This window comes from Pseudonaja textilis, chromosome 3 (genome assembly GCF_049901715.1).
Source record: "Pseudonaja textilis isolate UNSWEBS1 chromosome 3, rPseTex1.2, whole genome shotgun sequence".
In the NCBI taxonomy this organism is placed as follows: domain Eukaryota; kingdom Metazoa; phylum Chordata; class Lepidosauria; order Squamata; family Elapidae; genus Pseudonaja; species Pseudonaja textilis.
Window position 1 is genome coordinate 100834852 of NC_141992.1, and position 15677 is coordinate 100850528.

The following is a 15677-nucleotide window of genomic DNA, read 5'->3' on the forward strand; positions in this document are numbered from 1 at the left end:
AAATAAAATAAAATAAAGAGAAATAATACAATCCCTGAATAATATATTACATTTCTGAAATCTTACACTCAAAATTATGATTCAATTTTTGGGTCGTTTTTTACCACAGATTATTAGACAATTTGTGTATGGAGATTCTCAGTCATGCAGGTCAAGGTTGTTCCAAAGGTGCTTTTTCAAGAGGCAACTGGACTTTCTTGTTTTTTCTTCGAAGATGTTTCACTTCTCATCTAAGAAGCTTTCTTAGTTCTGATTGAATGGTAGGGAATGGAAGGATGGCTAATGACCAGATGACTGCAAGGAATATAAGTTCTTCCATTCCCCACCATTCAGTCAGAACTGAAGATGCTTCTTGGATGAGAAGCGAAACAACTTCAAAGAAAAACAAAGAAAGTCCAGTTTCCTCTTGAAAATGCACCTTTGGGATATTCGACCATTTATTTAGTGATACTTTCTCTTCCTCCAAAAAAACAGGAAATTTCTACCAGCCATTTCAAGCCCATCTTCTACATTGCCAGAAATTGACCACATGCAGTCTGCATTTGCCCCATGTCCCATGAAACTCTAAAAATCTTAGGGCCACTTCTTGTCAATAAGGCAGATGAAAAATAATTCTTCTACTGGAAAAGAAAAACTCTTGGCTTCTCCTATATTTAAGCTGAAAGTTTGTACATGTGGAAGATTTATGCTCTTGGGAGCAATATGGCTTCCTCAGGCCTATCATTATTGGATTAGTAATGTTTAAATTATTAGACTAAACCATACGAAGAATAGTTGCAGGTTTTGGGTCTGACTAGTCTAAAGAAAAGAAGAATTAGGGTTAACATGATAGCAGTATTCCAGTATTTGAGGGGCTTCCACAAAGAAGATGATTGGAAACTAATCAAAGAGAGAAGCAACCTGGAATTAAAGAGAAACTTCCTAATACTGAGATCAATTAACCAGTGGAATAGCTTGCCTCCAGAAATCATGAAGTTTTTAAGAAGAGACTGGACAGTCACTTGTCTGAGATGGTCTAGGTTCTCCTGCTTGAGCAGGGGGCTGGACTAGAAGACCTCCAAGGTCTATTCTGTTGTAAATTGAATCTCTACTGCTTTGGTGCTCAGGTTTAGACAGACTTAGATATTCTGTAATGACTATGACTTAAAGTATTCCATAATGAATATAGGTGTGTTTCTAAAGTATAAACTGACTTCAGAAGGAAATGCAAGATTTGTCCCATATTTTGTGCATATTTCTTGACTTAATAACTATTAATTTCCAATTCAAAAGTGCTTTATCCTTTCTCCTGAACCACTGGATTGAATATTCTCATTGGGGACAAATGTCAGATGAAATAATTCAGACACCAGTTGCAATTTCTGCTTTTCTTGTAAGAATTAAATAAAAGGAAAGACAAAATAGTCTAAAAGCAGTCTTGAAGTTATTCTAATAAGTTAAGGAGAAAAAAAGAAGCTCTTTTCTCCCAAAACACTGTTGTTCCCTTTGAATGAGAAGATGTAATCTGTTACATGTCTCTTTTGCTCTCTCTAGGTGGTTCAGAAGTGTTGGCTTGATAGAGGTCAGTTGTTTTGGAGAACTGAATCAAGAAGCATATCGTGTATTGGGAACTTCAAATAGCCTGTTGTAGCACGTAGCAGGTACTGGACTACCTTTATTTTTCCTTCATTGTCCTTCAGCATGTAGTGCTTTGCTGGTTCAATTTGGTAAGAAGTTGTGACAAACTAAAAGGAGAACTCTACTCTGCACAACTATTCTACATCTACGTTTTAATGGCAAGGCTTTTGTTCCTGTTCTGTCAGCTTATTCTGAGGTATTGGGAAGCCCAAGGATCATCTACCATCTGTGAACTGCATTTAACCAAAGCCTTGCAGGACTCAGGACCCACACAATGCACTAAGTAGATCTGAATATGCTTTGGATCCTAGCTTCAGGCTTTACCACATCTGACAAATCGTTTTCAGATGGTAGACCTTGTCAGGAAAGGGGGAGGCTGCCTAAATAGCAAGCCCAAAGACATGAACATGCATACAGCAGCTAATTATCAAGTTAATAACTATCAAGCTATTTTCAAGTAAGTCACTTAAGGGTGCTGGTTACTTCATGACTGGAAATAAAAGCTTATTGCTATGTTTGTTCATGTTGAGAGTGCTGCTGTATTCCTCTGTTACCTGGCCACTGATGAGCTCACACAAATCATACTTTGAATTGAGGGGTCCTTAGTGCTACCCGAGCTTGCTTATTTTCTTGCAGAGGTTTCATTACCCAGACTAGGTGCTAGTGCTGGTGATGTTACCTAGTTTGGGTAATGAAACGTCTGCAAGAAAACAAGCAAGCTGAGGGAGCACCAAGGATCTCTCACGCCAATCCTGATGAACATGTATTCTCCTTTGTCAATACTTTGACTAATTTACTAACCTAATTCAGTGTTTTCAAATGTCTAGCATAAAACAACCTTATCCATATAGTTCTTGCCATTAGTCTTGATGTGGTGGAAAGATAAACAAACTGGAGCTCCTCTTTAATTTCAGAGCTTTCCACAAGCTCTATATATCTCTTTCTCCCTTGTGAGGTACCCCGTGGATATGATCAACGGCAGTGACTGCACAAAACTTTTTAAATAACTAGTTATTTTGGCAGCATGCTGAAGTCTTTTTAACACCCTCCCAGCCCCCCTGCACTCCAGAAAAACTTTTGTTTACCACATAAAGAGCTATTTTTAGACAACCCATAGGAAACCAAAGCCATCTGCACAATTGGGTATGTTATGATTCAATATATAGCACAACGTGGTGTTGGCCCTGTTAATCAACTACAGGGAACATTTGTTTTAGACAAAAGCATGTTGTGAATGAAAGACTACATGCAATATTCTAAGCTATTACATCCCATAAACGATTTGTAGGAGACACCAGCAAGAGAATAAGGAAAGGAGATAACCAGAGGGCTGATGGATAATAACAGTTAATTTAATAACTTGTTAAATTTGTATATTGTATGATTCTCAACTCATCTAGGAGGCTCACAACAATAAAGCGAAATAATAGTGATATGTATCAATAAAACATAAGAGATGTGAATGTGAAAAAGTGAGGGGTGTCCCTCTTCCTCACCAAAGGCCTGAGTGAAGAGCCAGGTCTTCATGGCTCTTCTAAACAACAGCAGAGTTAGGGATCGTATGGATCTGGCATGAGGAAGGGAAAGGGGCTTATTTCAGAAGGCAGACACTGCTACAGAGGAGGTGCACTGGCTCACAATTACAGTGTGAGCGCAATTCCACATCAAGTGATCCCTCTTCACTATCAGCTTCCAATGATCAAAAGTAACAGGGATCGCAGGAGGTAGCAAATGGCAATCATGTGACCATGGGGCACTGCAACCACACAAGATTCAGCTAACCATGGCTACAGGGATGCCAGAATTGCCATCATAAATAGATGCAGTCACATGATGTTGCGCCTTACAACTGCATCACTTATTTATTTAACAAAATGACCATTCTATGCTTTCTAAACATTATTCAGAAACCAACAGTCTTTTACTCCAGCCTCCCCCCCTTTTTTTGCATTACTAACCCTATAAAAGAATATACCCAGTTGTTGAAAAGAAAATCCATCTGGTTCTGTTTCAAGCTGAGAGAAAGATGCTGGAAATAAAATGGAAGCTGGAGGCTGATTGGCAATAAGGTCCATTTATTGATGAATCGAACCACCAGGATTTATGGTTCTGGGTCAGCTGAACAACTAACTAGATCAGTGCCAGGATTTTATACAGGTCCTGAAATGCTGCTGGGGAGGGGGTGGATTGTGCAATGAAGGGGCTTGTGTTCTGAAAGGGTGTTGGGCAATTCCTATTGTGGCTAATGGCTTTTGTCCTGTGTTGGATCTTGGGTGAGGAGCTTTCTAACCCATTCTGCCTTTGTTAGCTGTGCTCCAAGGAGTTTCAAAATATCCTGTCTTGAATGGGCTTCTTCTGGCAATATTTGCTTTGCTTATGAATGGAGCCATCTAGATAGTTGCCTTCCTCTTTCAGTAAGCTCTTTATCTCTTTAAGTGCTGACATCTGCTGTGGGCCATTAAGAAAGACTGTGGGGGGTGCTTTCTGCCTCTAGAATACCTCCATTTCTCCTTTAGGGAAATACAATATTCTGCCTTTTTAATATTTTCCCATATGTATAATATTTTTTAACATTTCCTAGCAAATTGCTTGAGTCATGACAAAGCATTTAATGCTGAAGTGGATTCATCATTATCATGATTAAACAATATTGTGGTATGATAGAAAGGATTATAAGTGAAAAAAACAATACAATACAGGCAGTCCTCTTTTAGCAACCACAATTGGAATTGGCAACTCAATCATTAAGTGAAGCAGTCACTAAGTGAAAAATCAAGTGAGCATGGCAGTCAATCAGAAAAGAGCCACAGGAGCTTATTGTTATACTGTATATGTTTATTGCTGAGAGACTATTATAGGCACAAAAATGGAAAGACTGAAATGCCCACAACAGAGGATTGGGTGCTAAGATGCAGGAAAAAGCAATTCAGAAAGAGACACCTTGTTTAGGCAATCTTTCCATTCTGTGGAGGTGGGAGAAGGAATGGGTGACCATGTATTAATTGATTGTAAAGATGCACAGGGTGTGTGTGTGAGAGAGGGGTGGGAGAGAGAGACGCTATTAAGATTATAAACACAAGCATTTGTTGTAAAGTTATTTTTTATCACTGTTATATTGTGAATGATTGCTGACAAAGGCAGTCACTAAATGAGGATTACCTGTAATTTTTAGAAGGCACCTGTGGAGTCAATGGCACCATTACCACCTTAAATTAATTAATGTACTTTTGTATATATTATTTTATTTTACCACCAATATCTACAATTTGCATTGATTCCTTTTGATCTAAGGCAGTACAGGTAATCCTCACTTACTATAAAGATATGGGAAGGCTAACGCTCACTGACAGTAATTGGGACCAGGAATTCTGTCACATAGTGACTAATTTAGGTGTAGGAGACACATAAGAAATCAGGAGACTGAGTTCTAGTCCCACTTTGGCATGAAAAATCAGCTGGGTGGGTAACTTTAACCCAGTAACTCTTAGCCAAACTCACCTCACAGGGTGAGTGTTGTGAGGAAAAGAGGAGGAAGAAAAAGTATTGGCATGTTTGTCTTCCTGAGCTGTATGTAAAAAAAAAAAGCAAGTTAAATAAAAATAAAAAACTAAGTGAAGCAGTCATAAGGTGCAATGTCACAGGATTGCACACAGTAGCAGTTCCAGAAGCCCCCAGCTATTGTTGTTAGTTAAATCCAGGTAGGCATTGACCTAGCTTGTTGGAATCCAGGAGTGAAAGTTGCAAATGGCAATGAGCACCCAGAGTCAGTTAGCTGAGATAGACGGTATAGAAATATAATAAATAAGATAATGTGCCTGGAGAATACTATGACATCATAATTCTGAGTCAGTCGCTAAGTGCTCAAATCATGATCATGTGACAACTACAAGGAGCAATCTTAAGTTGTTCTGCACTATCATAACATTAAATGGTTGCTGAATAAGCGTACAGTAAACAAGGCAAGGGAGTTGGGATTTTACTGGTTTGGATTGGTTCTATAGAACTGGTTGTTACAATTATGCACAGTTCGGAAAACCAGCAAATCATGCCCCTGGCTGCCCCGCCCCTCTCTGCCCACCCCTCCCAAACAGTCCTTATTGCACGTGCATGACATTGTGCGCATGCCCAACATTGCTGACTGCATTCTCCCCTGCCAGTCATTCCTTAAAGTATTTCTTTTTTTCCCATCCCAACAATCAGTTGTTCCAATGATCAGCTGTGCTGGGATCCCCCTAGTTGTCTTACTCTTTCCCCCAGGAGGCTTCCCTGAGGCCCAGGAGGGAAAAAATGCAGCGGGGGTGCTGCAGGCCCCCCCACGTTCCGCTTTTTGCCCTCCTGGACCTCAGGGAAGCTTCCTGGGAGCAAAAAGCCCCCCCCCCGGAGGCTTCCCTGAGGCAAAAAAAAATGGAGCACGGGGGGGGGGTTGCTGCAAAAAAAAGAAGAAGCCACGCCCACACAGTCACATGGCCATACCCGCCCAGCCGCACCGACATAACCAGTTGTTAAAACATTTGAATCCCACCCCTGAAGTCAGGGCTACTTGCGGTTACATTGCATAATTCATGAATAAGTAAGGTGTGCATGAAGTGAAAGTGATAGGAAAAACAGATCCCTTCCTTTGTTCCTTTCTAGCCTGTTGTTGCATTTACTAAACTAAAACCTTCAGTACACAAGACTCAAGGCAGCTCCTTCTTTTCTTACCAATTAGAGTTTGCTGTCATAATTATTGAAACATGTGGAAAGGAAAGGAATACACACACACAAAATCAATACAAATTTATGGAGTTGTGTTGTATTAATGCAGTGGGGAGTAACCATTTTTCTTTAACATTTAAGAGTCACACTGAGAGCTAACAGTGGAAAGTAGATCTATTAATGTTCCAGCAGTCAATCTCTTTTCTCTCTCATGCATAGTAAGTTTAAGCAGGAGTGAGGGAAATGTGTCCAGGTCAAAAGCTACCTAATTGACATATCTAAAACAATAAGAGTGAGAGCCAGTTTGGTGTAGTAGTTAGATGGCCCTGGGCTAGTAACCAGGAGATCATGAGTTCCAGGCCTACTTTAGCATGAAAGATGGCTGGATGACCTTGGGCCAGTTAATATCTCTCAGCCTAGAAAGAAGGCATTTCTGAAAATCGTACCAAGAAAAGTGCACGGACCCATCCAAGGTGTTACTAGGAGACAAAACTGACTCATAACTCTCATTCCTCCAGGCTATTTGACAAGTGTTTTTCCCTTCAAAATTTACACTTCTGTACAGTTTTCTATTACAAATATAAACTGTAATTAAATCAGCTCTTTTCCCAGGCTCCAAAGTTAGTGTTTGACTACTAGAATTCCCAACTGAAAAGACTGAAGGGCCAGGCCAGCTAGCTTAGAATTACAGGATTTGTAGCCCAATACATAGGAAGCCACAGGTAAGAAAAGCTGATAATGTATATATAACAATGCATATCATTACAGAACACTTCCTGAAATACATATTAAACAAAGCTGAATTAATTAAAGTTTTATGTTAATAAAATGTGAGCAATTATATATGGATTTTCATGTGAGGGGAAAAAAAACCTCAAATTGGTCAAAGGGAGTTTAAGTCTGGGAAAATAAGAAACAAAATGGACAGATTAAACCATTCCTAAATTTTAAAAGACCGAACAATGAGACACAATGATTATTCTTTAGCAGGATGTGTTAAGACTCTACTAGCACAGAGTCACAGTAGGAATTATTCATGAAAGATGTTGATATAACTTGGTCCAATATTTTCATTTACTAATTTTATTTTCATATTGTTGTTGCTCCCAAAGGAGCCCAATTATTGCATGTGAGCATTTATCTTCTCTTTCTCAAAATAAGTCAAATGCACAGTGTGCAAATGTGATGCCTTGGGCTGATGCCTTGCCTGATAAAGATATCTTTAATCGAGGGGGTAGGTGGATGGATGGATGGGAGGGAGGGAGGGAAGGAGGGAGAGAGGGATTCTTCCACAAGTTCTGAGAGAAATATTGGTGACAGAGCCATAAGATGTAACTAGCAATCTGTCATGAGAGGTCAAAAGAGCAATGCCTCTGGAATGACTAGTACTGATTAAAAATAGAAATAATTTTGCCTCATTCTACCTCAACTTGATTAGTGGTGCCTGATTGGCATGGTTTTGGTTCATGAACTAAATAATAAAAAACAACTGGTGTTAAGGTAACTATTAAAGATAAGAATCCAAGTGAAAAAGCAAATTCCCTTGAGTATGCTATGCATTAGGACTGAAACAAATATAGTTATTTACTGCTTGGTATCTGTCAGGTAGGTGCAATTAAAATAGTTAAGTATAATAAAACCTGATATAATGGACCAAGTGGGAAATAGGTGGACTGTTACTCCTGAAAGCCTGCTAAAGTGCAAATTATGTCATTTGTGTAATGATATCAATATGCACATGAAGTAAATTGTACTATTTGTATGCAAATGACATGATTTCCCTTCTCTGTTAATGACATCATTGTGTAAATGACATAAGTCACTGCAAATGAAAAAAAAACCGAACATAAATCTAAAGTCCTTGGGCAGATTACTTCAGGCACACTTGATTTATTTGTTATTTCTTGGGGTGACCAGAAATAATTTTGGGACATACCAGTATCATCCAAAGCCTGCTAGATGAAGATGAGGAGTAGAATGATCAAGTTAACATTGGCACTTGATGAATATATAGATTTTCTCTCTCTGGTCATTTCTACTAAATGGGGATTTGAGGTTTCACTAAGTTTATATAATGAATGTAAAAAATATTTAGCATTGCCATTGCAGAAAATTAGGAAATTCTATGAATTAAAAAAAGAGTAATTCCATGCAGGACCAGCTGGCATTGCAGGGATAATGAGAGAATGGCATGACAGTGTAGTCAAGAGACATTGGTGATTAAAGGTGGCATTGCAATAAAGAGGTGGTGGTCCTTTCTGTTACTCCAGAGAGACCATTGGTAAGTTCACAAACATTATGATCTCAGAGATTTTGAAATCTGCAGTGGAGATATAAACAAGAATAAGGGAAACATAATGGGAATAATGATGATCATGATAGAGGAAAGATAATGGTGGAATAAGGTGAAGATAATAACAATGAAAAAGAAGGGATGGTTAGTATGAAAAGAAGACCAAAATAAAATGGATAATATGCTGTCACATTCCCTTCCATTTTCCATGTACTAAGAATGTAACTTGTAAAACTGTGGTGGATGAACACAGCTCTGACAATAAATGACAATCAAATTGCAATTGCAAAATGATGACAAGTGTGAATGCTGGTCTTAAAACCAGCTGATCTTAAAACAAGTTATAGGTAAAGAGCAAAATGCAGAAAGGAAGAAACCTAAAATTCTAATGGATGGTCATAAAGGTGCTTCTTTTTCTAATGTGAAGAAGATACAGATTTGCCAGAAAGAAAGAGATAACAAAATGGTAATTGGCATAATTAAGTCTGTAGCAAAGTACAGTGCTATCGATAATGGGACTGTAATTGTGGCGAGGTGATGACTGAAAAAGAAAAGGTGAAGATAACAACTGTAGAGGGGATGACAAGAAAGATAATGGATTGCAAGGCAGTTGTTGTTCAAAGTAATGGAGTTGGCATAGGTAATGGAGTTATAATGAGGTGATGATGACCATAATAGGAAAAAAAAGTTATTCTAATAAAAGGGTTGAGGGGCTCCTAATAAAAGTAAGTATCAGAGCTGTAATACTTGCAGTGATTGTAGAGGAAAGCACCAGGGCAATACTACGTCTCTGCACCATGGAAATACTCTTGGTAGGTTTAAATGCCAGTGGGAGTTTGTAGAAGTACAGAGCAAGATTTCTGATAGCTGAACAAAACTTTTCTTTTTCTGAACTGAAACTGGAATCCCTCTTATACCGACACAATGTACTTTTAGGCAATGCTGAAATACAATGATTGGAATTACATACAACATATAAACCAGTGTTTCTCAACCTTGGAAAATTTAAGATGCGTGGACTTCAACTCCCAGAATTCCATTGCCAGCCATGAGGATGGGAATATAAATACTGTGGAATTCAAACTTTAAATTGTCAAGGTTGAGAAACACTGCACTAAGCGGTCCTATTCTCAAAAGGCCAATCTGATGCACCAACCCAGTTTTGATCACTTGGGTCCACAGCAAAAGAGGTCCCTATGTTTTGGTGGCTCCCATTAAACTAAGTAGCAGGGATTAGGGTTAGGGTTAGGGTTAGGGTTTGCTTCCCAACTTTGCTCTAAGTGGTTTAGAGAGTCAACATACTGCCCCCAACAATCCTCATTTTAGTCCTCATTTTACTGACCTCCGAAGGATGGAAGGCATAGTCAACCTTGAGCCGGTCAGAATCAAACTCCTGGCAGTGGGCACAGTTAGCCTGCAATATTACATTCTAACTGCTACATCATTATGACTCTATATACAATTAGATCTATGAGAAACTTATCTGAAAACAATTGAACTACATTCAACACAAATAAACAACTCATACAGCCACAGAAGAACCTCGATAGCAGAAGATCAGACTTGTGGGCTCCACTGATGCACAGAATGAAGTGCCTTCTCTACCCTTCAAAATGAATTCAGAGAGCACTGTAAAGCACTATGGGCTAGTATATAAGTATGTGTGCTACTGCTATGGCTATTGTTTTTTGCAGCAAAAAGAGTTGGGAGGACCATGAAATGACAGAATAGATTCTACCACTTGGAGCTGTTGTGATGGCATTTTTCAATAATTCCCCATGTGAAGACCACCATGTATCTAGTTAGCTCACAGTTAGCTCCAAAACCTTTAACTTTAACCTAAAACATTTACCCTTTAGCTATGTATGACAAGGCATTGAGACTGAAATATTAATAGAGCTTTGATGCGAGTGTGCCCAACAGGCACACTTCAATTTTATCAGTTGCTTCAACTTAGTTTTCTTTTAATTGTGATTTTTTTTTGTATTTGTTTTTATCTTTCTTTGTCACCCAGAATTCCTTCAGTAGATGGGCAGCTGAATAAATGCGAGTGAAAAAGGAGATTTTTCCACTAACAGTTTGAAGAGGTGCAGACTATTTTACTATCCAGAGCATTAGCAGACTGCAGACTGCTGCCCTGTTCTGTAGGCTAGAAATAAAAATATGCCTCTTAGAGTGCATAAATGGTCTATCATAATGCAACTGGTCTGTCATAATGCAATATTATGTCACCAATTGGACTTGACCTGTGGTGCACTCACTAAAAATATTAAACCTCCATTTGTTTCTTTGATTTACAGTATATCCTCCAAGTTTTCCATAGTTGAATAAAAGTAAATTGTGATATCCTGAGAAGGTTTTTTAGGTGTATCACATACTGTGTTGTCACTCCTACTCTGCATAACACTATGAAAAAATATCTTGCATGGGTTGCCTGTTTCTTCACATAGCATTTCATGACACGTATCATATAGTTGACGTCTACATCTTACTGAGCATTTCTGATAGTCTTTGAGTCATCTCAGAGTTGATATATTAACAGACAGGAGTTATGGTATTTGACACAGATGGCTGAGAACGGTGGAAAAATATTGTCGTAAATGCTCAGACAACTGTGAAATAAAGATGGGAAGAAAAGGTGTAAACAATACCATTAAATTAAAGAAAAACAAGAAAGAGGAGACTGTTGTAGATTATGGCACCTTCATTGCTGTAGATTATGATGCATTACAAAACAAAATATTGTTTTGTAATCAAAATTACTGGGAGTAGAGGCACTTTGGCTATAGGTTTATTTTTTTTAAAAATGGATAGGAAAAACTGCCATAAAATAAGAACTTAAAATAACATGTCACATTTTCAAAAAGCAAAGCACTTGGTTTTTATCTCAAAACATGAAGTTAGAAATAATGAAAACTTCAGAAACTGGAGCAAATGATAAATTCCATTTACCTTATTTCCTCCCCTCACCACACAATCCCATTTATATCACAGAAAGAAATATATTCCCAAAATTTTACAGGCCTATTCACAGCTTTGCAATTGCTAATATCAAAGAGATCCTGATCCTTTGAGGAGCAATTGTCCTTCTGCTTTACCTTATAACCTCAGAATAACAACTTTCCTCAAGATGGTGCCCTCTAGACATTTTCAACTGGCTGCAAATATTGGATGCCATAGGCCTACAGATGGGATGACGCTAGGTTGAAAAAAGTATCTCTTTCATTCACATTTTCATCATTTACTAAACAAATCACATGTTAAAACAGCAGAATTCTGAGTCAACTGATGGACAGTGGTTATCATGTCAACAATTACTCTGCAAAGGTCTTTCCTTGGAGGAAAGAATTCTAAATAAAATTCTAGAAGGCATCATCCAAAGGATGTCATAAACTCTTTGCTCAGAAAAATCAAATTAATTAAAGCCATCTTTGAACTCCTGACCACCTGGATATTAATCAGCAATACTTGTCAGCTTTTGAGCACAAAAAGCTATGAAAGAAAAAAGGATTAAGCAGCCCTTCCTCCATAATTGTCCAAAGTACACATTTTAAGGGAGGAAAAAAAAGATATGTTTGCTTATTATACATAATTTGGGTCCATTTCTGTATATACAATAGTCCTAAAGATTCTTCTCAAATTCCCTCTGCCTATCGCACTGCTTTGGAGGCTCAAATGGAGAGACTCCAAGTGAATGGTCTCTCAGTATACTAGGACTAAATGTGATTGGTTATGCAATAATTGAGTAATGGAACTTCCAATCAAAGTATGCCAATACAGATATCACCTCCCAGCTTATGTCCCACAAGGAATAAAAAATTCAAAGAAGAGGAGTTTGGGAGTTAGGTAAAACACTGCTCATATTTAGTACCAAGAGAGATAAGTATTAATTGGAATATGCATTACAGACTTACAAGACCATGTTTATAAGCAATTTAGGTTATTTAATACAATGTTATTCATATCCTTATTTATTGTCCAAGTACCATCCGATATGTCCTGTATACTCCAGCTATTAGTGTGGCCTTGGAGACATAGAAATAAAGAAGAAACAAAATTCCAAACCAGAAAAGGGCTTAGTTGGTGCAGCAAGACAAATAGATACTGTACTCCAGACAGCTCCCAAAGTCAATGGGATTTTACTTAATTTTAAAGAATGAAAAGAATGAGGAAAGGGCATGCACAAATTGGAGTATGGTTTATAACTCAATGTATCACGGGGAATCCCTAAACATCAATGAATTAGCTCTGAATTTCATCACCAAACTCAGAGGATACATAGCCAACTTCTAGAAAACATAGCTGGATATGTATATGCCAGAATGGCAAGTAAAAAAGTGGGAAACCTCTGGGAATATTGTATTCCATCAAAAGCAAGGCAAGGCTTCAAACCCCCTCTCCCTCCAAAAATGATATGATTAATATCGTCATGGAAAATTAGCAGGAAAATACATCAGCAGTCTATGTACATGCTTAGGCTGTTATCCAAGTGCTAACTGTTTATGAACCATTTCAAGGTTTCTGCTCTTTTTTAATTTTTCAATCTTCTTCTTTAAACGGTATTTGAGCAAGTCAGCACTTCAAAGAAAGATGCTTTTCAAATAAGGGATTGTTCTTAGCCGAGCCAGGCATATATACACCTAAAATTGTGTCAAGGGGAAAACATTATTTTCTGTACAGAAGCTTCTTTATATCATCACATGGCTGTTAAGAGGATAAACAGGAATAGGTAATTAAATGCCATTCTGAGCTAACTGGAAGGAGGAATAAAATTTAACTGTGATAAATAAATTATACACTGAAATTCTTTAATCTTTTGGTTTATGCATTGATTTTTTATTTATAAAGCATCTGCCATTCTTACAGACCAAAGAATAGAAGGAGAAAATGATTATTTATTGCACAGAGGTTCATTTTTCCTCATAGGAATTAAACAATTAAAGGTAGTTGTGCACAATGTGTTACAACAATAGGCTGCCTCCTAAGACAAGAGCTGAGAAAAGGACAGTTTCCTCTTCAATGGAATCCAAAGTCCCATCAAAGGATCACACAAGAAGGTAATTTCTATCTTCATCAACCCACCCTTCATCTCTAAAGTTTTATGTGATTTTACTGTCACATCAGAGGTGGTGGAGTCTTCATTATTTATAGCATTTGTCTCTAAATCTAGGCCTGGTATTGGGACTGCTTCAGAATTTTTTTCCCCTATTTATTCATAGTATATCCAAATGTTTTGCAGCTAGTCCAACTTGCAGGCATCAGCAGCTACCTTTCCCCAATGGTGGAATTTTATTCATCATTTGATCTCATTTTCTCCAATACATAACAACCTCATACATCAAGGCATGAAGATGCATCAGTCCTTCTAAGAGGGAGAACAGAATGTCAGCTTTCGAGCATCTTAGAATGGCAAGGGAACTGGAGAAGGGAACATACTCTGCTGCTTAAAGGCCCGGTATGGGTACAAGGGCATGCTAATCCCTTTCAGGCTTCAAACCCAGGAGGAAAGATGGACTGATCATTTGTAATGTCAGAAATTATGGATTCACAGTTTCATAATCATAAAGATTATTCAGGAATTAAGAAATAACAATCCATGTAAGATTACATGTTGAAGAAAACACTCTTGAAATTGAATCAGCAGCTGCTTACATCCAAAAGAGGTCAAAAGGTTAAAAATGAAAGTGGTGAGAGAGAATACTACCTTCAACTATGCAGGATAATTTGTTACTAAACAAGAGGCCAGAGTGATTCTCAGATAATTTTAGGTGATAATCAGTGCTTGCTGAAATACTTTACTTTTTAAGAAATACATTGCAAGTCCTGCAATACAGCCAACCATCTCCTTGGAAACTTGCCTCTGGAAATTTCACTTCTTCATTAGGATCTATTCTTCCCATCAGGTTATTCCACTCAACATGTATAAGGAATGTGACTGTTTGGAAGTTGTGGGAGCGCCATCACCTGAGACTTTCAAGAAGATATTGGACTGTCATTTGTCAGAAATGGTGTAGGGTCTCCCGCTTGGGAGGGGGGTTGGACTAGATGACCTACAAGATCCCTTCCAACTCTGATTATCTGTTAAATCTGCCACCTAATGGAAAAGTTTTGATTAGTCTAGCCACACAGCCAAAGAGGAAGAAAGCCAGTTAATCTTGATTTTTATAGTTGGATTTCTGGACTAACTTGCAGGAAACAGTCCCTCCAGATTGAAACATGTCTTTGCTGGCCCAGAAAAGGAAGGAAGCATGCGTATTATGCATGTAATTAAAAATGCACTGAAAGCATGCCTTACCACAAAAGCTAAGTAGTCTAAATTACACAGCCCCGCCAGGCATATATTTCTTGTATAATCAGAAAATAATAATTGTCAAATATATCATATTCAATTTGCAGCAGAGGAATATGGATGTTTACTTGGTGAGAAATGCATCACATCAAAAAGCCCACCATCACTACCAACACCACCAGGAAATGAGAAGAACCCCAAACAATAAATCAATTAAAGCTGTTCACTCCCCGGCCATTCTTTCCTCCCTGTGACAAAGATAGGGACCATCTACTTAAAGACAGGAAGCCAAGAAGACATGTTTCTTTTATTTTCCTTTTTGCTTCTCTGGTAAGTCAACCCCATAAAAAAAGGAAGACAAAATTACTGAAGACAAAGGTCTCTTCAGAAAGAGCAACTTCTTCCAGAAGTCCATTTTGCAAACACTGCCCAGTGAAAAACTGTGGCCAAGACAAAATCACATACTTGTAGGTATTATAAATGTTTCCAACAGTTGCAGAATAATGTCTCCCTCTTATGTTGTGTACACCAATTACATAATATCATTTCCTTCTCAAAATGACGCGTGGCCATCTGAGATTGCAGACACAAAAGCTAGGACTATTGGTGCCACATCAAAGCAAACAAATGAAAGCTTCATCAGAGTTTCCCAAGACTCAGTACTCCCATTCCACTTTGAATCTGACTTGCATAATGGCAAGGAGCACTTGCGCCCGCTTAGGACAAACAAACCAACTTGAAATATCAAAGATGGTGACACACAGCTACATTTCCTTTGGACTA

The 15677-nt window shown here is 38.1% G+C and overlaps 1 protein-coding gene across 3 annotated transcripts in view; it reads left to right on the forward strand.

Annotated features, from left to right (window-relative positions):
• The window catches only part of TNR (tenascin R), a 497168-nt gene that overhangs the window by 266812 nt on the left and 214679 nt on the right, over positions 1–15677 (forward strand). For all 3 annotated transcript variants that reach the window (XM_087930476.1, XM_026703463.2, XM_087930477.1), the window contains one exon: positions 1534–1640. The gene's annotated coding sequence lies outside the window, so the exon portion shown is untranslated. The remainder of the gene's footprint in view (positions 1–1533; positions 1641–15677) is intronic.